At 40.4% G+C, this 11525-nt stretch overlaps 1 non-coding gene across 1 annotated transcript; it reads right to left on the reverse strand.

Moving 5' to 3' along the window:
• Positions 1–6982: 6982 nt before the first annotated feature.
• On the reverse strand, positions 6983–7089 carry LOC116897402. The gene has a single exon (XR_004387445.1). It is a non-coding gene; the product is annotated as a U6 spliceosomal RNA (small nuclear RNA).
• Positions 7090–11525: the final 4436 nt, after the last annotated feature.

Consider the following 11525-nt stretch of genomic DNA (forward strand, 5'->3'; position numbering starts at 1 on the left):
AGCCATGAACGGAAGCTTACAAAGCAGCACTCCCCTGTGATCATCGTTTCAGCCTTCATGTGATCATGTGTTCCCGCCTTCAGCTTTCTGCTTTGAGTTCCCATCCTGACTTTCCTTCATGGTGCACTGTAAGTTGGAAGACAAACCCTTCCTTCAAAAAGTTGCTTCTGGTCATGATGCTTCTCACAATGGTCGGAAGCAAACCAGGCTACTGTACACTCACTCCCATTTCCAGAAGGACTCAATCTGCCAGAGACCCTGATGCTATCCTAACAGGCAAGCGCACAGAGAAAGATGCTGATGCAGGGAGCAGAAATAATAACAGAAGCAGCAATGATGGAATCAGACTTATTTCTTCACAGGAATTTTATATTTGTGCTGTGTGCATGTGTGCATGTGTATTTGCATATGCATGTATATATGTGCATATAGGTATATGTGTATGTATGTGTGTATATATGTATGTGTATGTATATGTATATGTGTATGTATCTGTATATGTATGTATGTGTATGTGTATGTATATGTGTATGTTGATCTTCTGCTGGGGAGCAGTCAGGAGGGAGGTATATTTACCTAAGAAAGCTCCCGTCTTCCTATCAGAAAGCATTCTGGGTTTCAGATCACTCACTTGATATTCAGAAGCACACTTCTCTCTACACCATGTGCTAATTGTTAGACAGACAGGAAGAAATAGGATCTATCTCTGGGCAGGAGTTTTGCTTATTTTTACCCCAGGGGGATATTTTCTTATTTTAATAAGTGTCAGAATCCTTGCGTGCAGTCTATTTTTTCAGTAAACTGACTGGTTTAAGAACTCAACAGAACACTGAGTTGATGTAGCATTACTGCAAGCTTCCACTTACGATCTCTGTGTGGTGGAGAGTGTCCTGCATACGCAGAAAATCTTCAGATTCTAAGGGAGGCTGGCTCCACAGCACAGGGACATGGGTAAGCCTTACGGCCATGTGGCTAATGGGTGTTACAGAACAGTAACATCATAGCAGGACATCAAGCAACTGTTCAAATCCTGGAAAACCAGGCCTTGTCATAACCTACTGGGACCAACATAGCTGACCCAGACAACTGGTAATGCCTTTTGCTTCATTATAGTGCATGTCCATGTCATTTGAGCGACTGTAATGGTGCATCTGACAAGATGACAAGAATGAAAACGTTGTTTAAAGATGGAGCAGAGGAATCCCAGAAATTCATCGGTCCATTCGGGATATCAATTTCCTTTTCCTCATCTTAGTCCATGAAAAATTGCTTCATCCCTATGTCTGCAAATGGAAACTGCTGTCCCAAACCTCTTGTTTTGCTACGATCTGTTCCAAGAATATGTGCACTCACCCTTTAGAGGTGACAAAGACACAGCTCCACATTGTCACCATCTGCAGCCTCATCAGTTCCACTGACTTTTAGAAACCTCAAGTCAGGTCCAACCTGGATTTGTGGCTCTGCCACCAGAAATAACTCCATGGGTACTCAGTACAACGAGGCAGAGGTGGAAATTTCATTGGAGATAGGTTTTTTTTCTTCAATGTAGGCTTTAGCACTAGGGTTAAGTAAAAGGAAAACACACACACACACACACACACACACACACACAGAGAGAGAGAGAGAGAGAGAGAGAGAGAGAGAGAGAGAGAGAGAGAGACCCCAGTGGGTGTAGGTGCCATCCATGTAAGAGTAGGAGAAAGTTGTGCAATGTGCACAAATATGACTCTCGGGCTCAAGGGAAAGTAAGCAATTAATTGTTAGCCATGTATAACCTCTGGTGAGTCTCAAGTTACATCTTAGGTTGCTAGAAAACCCATTTCTCTTTCCTTCTGTATCTTGGGATAATAGAGACGTGAGAAGCACCTTAAGAGATGCTTTAGATGTAATTATAATCAGGTAGAGTCAAACCAGAAGCTGCTAAGGTTGCATGAGAGTTAACGACATGACTTTTCCTTACGTATAAGACTTCTGGTAAGATTCCTAGAAAACCATGGACTCCTAGGAATTAATGACTGGGAAGAAAGAAAGCAAATAGATAATTCTGCTGAAATTCTTGCTCTGCCACCAGCAAAGGTGTCAACCTGATTCCAGAGTGTGGGGCTTCCCTTCTGTCTCTCATGCCATCAAGATTTTTCCAGCCTTTCTCCCTCATTCCACGTGACATACTCTTAACACTCCATAATAAAGCTCTCAGCCAATCCCTTGTTTTTTCCTATCCAGATTCACTCTCTCATAGTCACAAGAACATACAAATATTGAGTAGGGGATCGTTTTGTCCAATTTGTCTATCTTTCCCTGAGACCTTCTCAGCCTAAAATCTTCCCTGGGAACACAGGTGCTCACTTTGGCAACCAATAAAATTGATGGCTCTCAGTAGCTTAAAGGAAACCACTCTCTACCCAGAAACTGCCCAGGAAAAGAGTGGGTTCTTTCACATTTACACAACTTCCCAGGAGGTAACCTGATTCCGCTGAGTGGGCTCCATGCTCAATCCAGGACACCTCTGAAGTGTCATTAATGTGCTGCAGATTCCACTGAGACCAGCTAAGGCTCAATTATAACCACATGTTCGGTTTCTCTCTTCTGCAGCTCCACTCTTCTTGTTCCTCTGGAATTTTTTTCCCTACAAATCTTAATGTATGTGTCTTTTTTTTTTTCTGGGGCAGTGATAGAAATAGTTACTATGAGAGTGATCCTAAGAAATACTAAGTGATACTAAGAAATACACTGTAAATTGTGGTGTTAGGTTTTATTGCCTGTCTATATGTAAAATTAATATCCCCTAGTATGCCAAAATGGTCCAGTTGTTTATGCTGGTGCTATAGTGAATATACCAGCTGGAAATGAATGTTGTGGTTGGCAAATTACTCTTGCGAGTCTAGAAGCATCATAGAATAATAGTAATAATAATAATAAGAGATAACAATAAGGAGTGCTATGAATTTTTTGCCTCTTTGCTCTTGTTTATAAGTCAGAGATAGCTGGCAAGATGGTGAGGATAGAGCAGAAGGCAAACATTGTCAAAGGTTTTTTACAAACATTTAAAGAGGACCATCTTCTGCAATGAAACGTGTGGTAGTTTGAATAGGTATTGCCCCCCTCCCCCAAGACCCGTGTGTGTGGATGCCTGGCCCATAAGGAGTGACACTGTTAGGTGTGGCCTTGTTAGAGTAGGTATGACCTTGTTGGAAGAAGTGTGTCACTGTGGGATGGGCTTTAAGGTCTTTTATATGGCCGAGTATGGAACAATGTCTATCTTTACTGCCTGCAGGTCAAGATGTAGAACTCTCAGCTTTTTCTCCAGAATTATGTCTGTCTGGATGCTGCCATACTTCCCACCATTATGATAAAAAACTAAACCTCTGAATCCGTAAGCCAGCCCCAGTTAAATGTTTTCCTTTATAAGAATTGTTATGGACAGCAATGAAATCCAAACTAAGACAAAAGGAAAGAACTAAATATACCACTTGATATCAAAGGGAGTAGAATTCTGAGCCCATTCTTTTCCTTGCACAGAGGTCAATCTCAAAATCTGGGTCCTTAGCTCAGATTTGACCTCATTATGGAAAGGAAGTCATGTTGCAAATAGAGCCACATAACACCACTGTGGAGCCTTCTTGGTAATTATACATTGAGAAAAGAGCTGCAACCAAATGTTTCAAGGATTTTTTTTTGGGGGGGAGGACATGTTAACATTGATAGTTGAGGAATTATGTATCTCATGGGTCTCAGAAAAGTGATAATATTTGAGGGGTAGCCAATGGGGTCCAGTAGCATGTCTGACTCATGGGAAGGTCAACTGGCCATTGCTCTACCCATCAAATGCATATTTTGAAGAATCCACTTAGCAATTCACAGAATATACTTGGATTGTATTGTAGTTAGCAAGAAAGGCAAAGTAGAAATGTTATAAAACTGCTCACTCTCAGTTCAAGAGAAAGAGTTACAAAACTATATAACCTGGATAAAACATGAGATGTTTTACATGAGTTTTTATTGGTACAGGGTAGCGGCTACCTTTGTCTTTGCTTGACTTACTAGATTGGCTGATATTAGAAGAAGAATGAGCCTGGCAAATGGGAATGAATAACACGACCCCACCAAAAACTAGGCTCATTAGTATCCCCTGTGCTTGATTGCACCAAGGTGGCCCCAGGATACCATTTGTCAATCGCATTATTCTTTTTCAACTCATATCAATAAAAGATAAGTAAAAGCAATTCCCACATGAAAGAAGGACATTTCCAGTCCCACTTCTGTCCTCTCTCAGCCTTCTAATCCCCCAGCATAATGTGCTTTGGACATTGTATAGAATATTACATTGGTGCACTCTGTTAATATTATGCAGATTAGATTTGAAGAATATCTTATAATACTTTTGAATCTGAGTGCAAGTGATAACCTCTATACATATTTGAGTTTATTTCATATTAATGAAAATCTTAAGAGCCTAGAAACTAGGCAACCTCCATAAATCTCGCTTTAACAAGAACTGAAAAAAGACAGCAACAATAGACCACTAAGGTGGATGGGAAAAGTCCACAGGCCTCAACACTATACAACACACTACAGGCTGCTAAGAGTGGGAGAAATGGTCTTCCCCAGGGAAGAACACACCAATTGATTATCTAATACCAAATGGTCATCCCTGAAAACATGCATACATATTATATTTTACATAATGAACCATGTTATATTTATGTATTTAGGAATATATATGTATATACATATATGCTTATAACAAAAATTTAATGAAAGTCATGAATTTGAAAGAGGACAGAAAGGAATAAAAGAGGATTAGGATCCAGCTACACCACTTCTTGGCATATACCCAAAAGATGCTCCAACATAAAACAAAGATATATGCTCCACTATGTTCATAGCAGCCTATTTATAATAGCCAGAAGCTGGAAAGAACCCAGATGTCCTTCAACAAAGGAATGGATACAGAAAATGTGGTACATTTACACAATGGACTACTACTCACCTACTAAAAACAATGACTTCATGAAGTTCATAGGCAAATGGATAGAACTAGAAAATATCATCCTGAATGAGACAAAAAGCAGACATGGTATGCACTTGTTGGTAAGTGGATATTAACCCCAAAGCTCGAATTATCCAAGATACAATCCACAGACCACACAAAGCTCAAGAAGGACAACCAAAGTGTGGATGCTTCAGTCCTTCTTAGAAAGGGGAACTAAAATATTCATAGGAGGAGATACAGAGACAGAGTTTGGAGCAGAGTCTGAAGGACATTCAGAGCCTGCCACACCTGGGGGTCCAGCCCATATACAGCCACCAAACCCAGACAATATTGATGAACCCAAGAAGTTCATGCTGACAGGAGCCTGATATAGCTGTCTCCTGAGAGCCCAAAGCCTGACAAATACAGAGGGAAATGCTCACAGCCAGTCACTGAACTAAGAACAGAGTCCCCATTGGAGGAGTTAGAGAAAAGATTGAAGGAACCGAAGGGGCTTGCAACCCCATAAGAACAACAATTCCAACCAACCAGAGCTCCCAGGGACTAAACCACCATCCAAAGAGTACACATGGACAGGCCCATGGCTCAAGTTGCATATGTAGCAGAGGATGGCTTTGTTGGATAACAATGGGAGAAACCCTGGGTCCTGCCAAGGCTTGATCCTCAGCATAGGGGAATGTCAGGACAGGGAGGTGGGAAGGGATGGGTTGATGGGTGGGAGAACACCCTCATAGAAGAAGGGGGAGAGAGGATGGGAGAGGGGGTTTATGAACCGAAAACTGGGAAAGGGGATAATATTTGAAATGTAAATAAAAAATATCAAATAAAAAAGAAATGCACACACACATACACACACACACACATACACACACACGCACACACACACACACACATTAATACCAAGTGGAATTTGTATCTATCTAGCTGACAACAATAAAGATATCAATTGGCTCCAAAAATAAAAAAAAAGGATTAGAGGAGAAAAGAGAAGGTGCAAATGCTTTATTTATAATACCAAAAATTAAAAGAAATTTAAAAGCTAGGATATTATATCTGGTTTGCATGTGTGCACATGCATGCTGAATGTGCATGTGAGTGGGGATTTCATTTGTGAACTTTGAAAAGAAACTTTCCAGATATTGACATCACTGTCTCTCACATGAAGCACCCTTTAGAACTTTCCAGCTATATAACGAACACACATGATTCTTCCACATGTAAATCCACATTTTGATAGTTGTCCAAACTAATCCTCCTAGAAATTTTCCCGACCTGGGGGTAGCCAAAGAAGTCTTCATCAATACTGTTTTAATGTCTCATTGAATTGCTAAGCTCCGCACACTGTGTTAAAACATTGCTCCCATTAATATGAGTTGTTATGGGAGAGGTAACTATTAGTCTTTCTCTCCCCATAGGTTCATTCTTTCTTTGTGCTTCTAGAATATTTGCAGAACTACAGTTCTTTCTGCACTTTCCAGTCACTCTTTGTTCAAAGTGTTTTGAATGTTTTAAGCAGGAGGAAAACATACTACCAAAGTTGTCCAATGTTGTTCTTTGGATTTTTTTGTAACCCAGGGATTTCATTATGACATTGATGGCAACAACTAAGAGCAGCACCAAGCTAATCATAAAATATTGATTTATTAGGAATTGTGTTAAACAATTACATAACATTTAACGTTGTTTAAATACACAAATCCAGCAATAATAAAAGGTACCTTACGAACCTATCTCTAAAAAGCAGTTTGGGGTTTAGATTTCATAGAAAATAGTTACTTTAGTACTTTAGAACAAATTTAAAAGAAATATATAAAGAGTAAGAGAGAAGCGCATGAATATCATGAGGAAATTTTATTTTAGAACTGCTAGTGCATGTATTGCAAAAAGAGCTACAGATAGTAAGAACTTGAAGACATGAGAAGTTGAAAAGCTATTGGGAGTTTACAACAATGTTATCACCTTGAATACAGGCTGATAGTTTTTTTTTTTTTTAATATGGAACGCTTCACGAATTTGCGTGTCATCCTTGCGCAGGGGCCATGCTAATCTTCTCTGTATCGTTCCAATTTTAGTATATGTGTTGCCGAAGCGAGCACCAGGCTGATAGTTCTTAAAGTAACTGAACATAGATTTCCTACACAGCTCCTAAGCACTTCACGTTCATAATGATATCTAGAGAGGAGAAAGATCAGTGGGAGCAAAATGGAGATGGGAGGATAACTGAGAATGAATAAGATCAAAATATGGTCATGCACGAAAAATGACATAATGAAAGCAAGGATTATGAAGACCAATACATGCTAATAAAACATTTAAAAGCCTTATTCAAAATAGTAAAAGAGTGGACACAGGCCAAGTGTTCATTAATGCATGGATATAGTTTTTAAAGTGTGGTACATCCATATAATAAAATACTGTTTATCGATAAAAATGAATACATTAATTATATTAACTACAACATGGACAGAAGTTTAGGGAAAGAGAAACACCTCGTATTGCATGATTCATTGAAATGAAATGTGGAATTGACTGGCGTCAGAAGTGGCCACGTTGCTTACTGGGTGTCCGGTACTGAGGCTGGAGGTTGAAGACAATGGAGAACGATTGAACACTAATGTAGAGTCTCCTGTGAGCTAGCAGAAATGCTCACAGACAGATTTTTGATGACTTCACAACTTGGCCAACACAGTTAAGAAAGGGAAAAAGACCCACACCCGCGGATCCCGGCCCGCAGCAGCTCTCTGCTCCCAAAACCCGTGGGAGAGAGACCTCACCGCCTGGTCAGGTGGGCACTCCTGAGGCTGCAGAGCAGAAGAGACCACCAACACTGCCCACCCCTGCCCACATCCCTGACCCAAGAGGAAACTGTACAAGGCCTCTGGGTTCCTGTGGGGGAGGGCCCAGGAGCAGCAGGAGCCCTGCCTGAGACACCGCCGGAACCTGAAGGAAACAGACCAGATAAACAGTTCTCTGCACCCAAATCCCGTGGGAGGGAGAGCTAAACCTTCAGAGAGGCAGACACACCTGCGAAACCAGAAGAGACTGCTCTCTGCACACATTACTGATTGCAGAGGAAAGCACCAGAATCCATCTGGAACCCTGGTGCACGGAGGCTCCCGGAAGAGGCGGCGCAGATCTTCCTGGTTGCTGCCACCACGGAGAGCCCGTGAGCAGCACCCCCCGAGCGAACTTGAGCCTCGGGACCACAGGTAAGACCACCTTTTCTGCTGCAAGTGACCTGCCTGGTGAACTCAAGGCACAGGTCCACAGGAACAGCTGAAGAACTGTAGAAAGGAAAAACTACACGCCCAAAAGCAGAACACTCTGTCCCCATAACTGACTGAAAGAGAGGAAAACAGGTCTACAGCACTCCTGACACACAGGCCTATAGGACAGTTTAGCCACTGTCAGAAATAGCAGAACAAAGTAACACTAGAGATAATTTGATGGCAAGAGGCAAGCGCAGGAACCCAAGCAACAGAAACCAAGACTACATGGCACCATCGGAGCCCAATTCTCCCATCAAAACAAACATGGAATATCCAAACACACCAGAAAAGCAAGATCTAGATTCAAAATCATATTTGACCATGATGCTGGAGAACTTCAAGAAAGACATGATGAACTCCCTTAGAGAACAAGTAGAAGCCTACAGAGAGGAATCGCAAAAATGCCTGAAAGAATTCCAGGAAAACATAAATAAACAAGTAGAAGCCCATAGAGAGGAGACACAAAAATCCCTGAAAGAATTCCAGGAAAACACAATCAAACAGTGGAAGGAATTAAAAATGGAAATAGAAGCAATCAAGAAAGAACACATGGAAACAACCCTGGATATAGAAAACCAAAAGAAGAGACAAGGAGCTGTAGATACAAGCTTCACCAACAGAATACAAGAGATGGAAGAGAGAATCTCAGGAGCAGAAGATTCCGTAGAAATCATTGACTCAACTGTCAAAGATAATGTAAAGCAGAAAAAACTACTGGTCCAAAACATACAGGAAATCCAGGACTCAATGAGAAGATCAAACCTAAGGATAATAGGTATAGAAGAGAGTGAAGACTCCCAGCTCAAAGGACCAGTACATATCTTCAACAAAATCATAGAAGAAAACTTCCCTAACCTAAAAAAAAGAGATACCCATAGGCATACAAGAAGCCTACAGAACTCCAAATAGATTGGACCAGAAAAGAAACACCTCCGTCACATAATAGTCAAAACACCAAACGCACAAAATAAAGAAAGAATATTAAAAGCAGTAAGGAAAAAGGTCAAGTAACATATAAAGGCAGACCTATCAGAATCACACCAGACTTCTGCCAGAAACTATGAAGGCCAGAAGATCCTGGACTGATGTCATACAGACCCTAAGAGAAACACAAATGCCAGCCCAGGCTACTGTATCCTGCAAAACTCTCAATTAACATAGATGGAGAAACCAAGATATTCCATGACAAAACCAAATTTACACAATATCTTTTCTACAAATCCAGCGCTACAAAGGATAATAAATGGTAAAGCCCAACATAAGGAGGCAAGCTATACCCAAGAAGAGGCAAGAAACTAATCGTCTTGGCAACAAAACAAAGAGAAGAAAAGCACACAAACATAACACATCCAAGTATGAATATAACAGGAAGCAATAATCACTATTCCTTAATATCTCTCAACATCAATGGCCTCAACTCCCCAATAAAAAGACATAGATTAACAAACTGGATACGTAACGAGGACCCTGCATTCTGCTGCCTACAGGAAACACACCTCAGAGACAAAGACAGACACTACCTCAGAGTGAAAGGCTGGAAAACAACTTTCCAGGCAAATGGTCGGAAGAAGCAAGCTGGAGTAGCCATTCTAATATCAAATAAAGTCAATTTTCAACAAAAAGTCATCAAAAAAGATAAGGAAGGACACTTTATATTTATCAAAGGAAAAATCCACCAAGATGAACTCTCAATCCTAAATATCTATGCCCCAAATACAAGGGCACCTACATACGTAAAAGAAACCTTACTAAAGCTCAAAACACATATTGCACCTCACACAATAATAGTAGGAGACTTCAACACCCCACTCTCATCAATGGACAGATCATGGAAACAGAAATTAAACAGAGACGTAGACAGACTAAGAGAAGTCATGAGCCAAATGGACTTAACGGATATTTATAGAACGTTCTACCCTAATGCAAAAGGATATACCTTTCTTCTCAGCTCCTCATGGTACTTTCTCCAAAATTGACCATATAATTGGTCAAAAAACGGGCCTCAACAGGTACAGAAAGATAGAAATAATCCCATGCGTACTATCGGACCACCACGGCCTAAAGCTGGTCTTCAATAACAACAAGGGAAGAATGCCCACATATACGTGGAAATTGAACAATGCTCTACTCAATGATAACCTGGTCAAGGAAGAAATAAAGAAAGAAATTAAAACTTTTTAGAATTTAATGAAAATGAAGGTACAACATACCCAAACTTATGGGACACGAAAGCTGTGCTAAGAGGAAAACTCATAGCGCTGAGTGCCTGCAGAAAGAAAACAGGAAAGAGCATATGTCAGCAGCTTGACAGCACACCTAAAAAGCTCTAGAACAAAAAGAAGCAAATACACCCAGGAGGAGTAGAAGGCAGGAAATAATCAAACTCAGAGCTGAAATCAACCAAGTAGAAACAAAAAAGGACCATAGAAAGAATCAACAGAACCAAAAAGTTGGTTCTTTGAGAAAATCAACAAGATAGATAAACCCTTAGCCAGACTAACGAGAGGACACAGAGAGTGTGTCCAAATTAACAAAATCAGAAATGAAAAGGAGACATAACTACAGATCCAGAGGAAATTAAAAAAATCATCAAATCTTACTATAAAAGCCTATACTCAACAAAACTTGAAAATCTGCAGGAAATGGACAATTTCCTAGACAGATACCAGGTACCGAAGTTAAATCAGGAACAGATAAACCAGTTAAACAACCCCATAACTCCTAAGGAAATAGAAGCAGTCATTAAAGGTCTCCCAACCAAAAAGAGCCCAGGTCCAGACGGGTTTAGTGCAGAATTCTATCAGACCTTCATAGAAGACTCATACCAATATTATTCAAACTATTCCACAAAATTGAAACAGATGGAGCACTACCGAACTCCTTCTATGAAGCCACAATTACTCTTATACCTAAACCACACAAAGACCCAACAAAGAAAGAGAACTTCAGACCAATTTCCCTTATGAACATCGACGCTTAAAAAATACTCAACAAAATTCTGGCAAACCGAATCCAAGAGCACATCAAAACAATCATCCACCATGATCAAGTAGGCTTCATCCCAGGCATGCAGGGATGGTTTAATATCTGGAAAACCATCAACGTGATCCATTATATAAACAAACTGAAAGAACAAAACCACATGATCATTTCATTAGATGCTGAGAAAGCATTTGACAAAATTCAACACCCCTTCATGATAAAAAGTCCTGGAAAGAATAGGAATCCAAGGCCCATACCTAAACATAGTAAAAGCCATATAC

This window comes from Rattus rattus, chromosome 3 (genome assembly GCF_011064425.1).
Source record: "Rattus rattus isolate New Zealand chromosome 3, Rrattus_CSIRO_v1, whole genome shotgun sequence".
Taxonomy (NCBI): domain Eukaryota; kingdom Metazoa; phylum Chordata; class Mammalia; order Rodentia; family Muridae; genus Rattus; species Rattus rattus.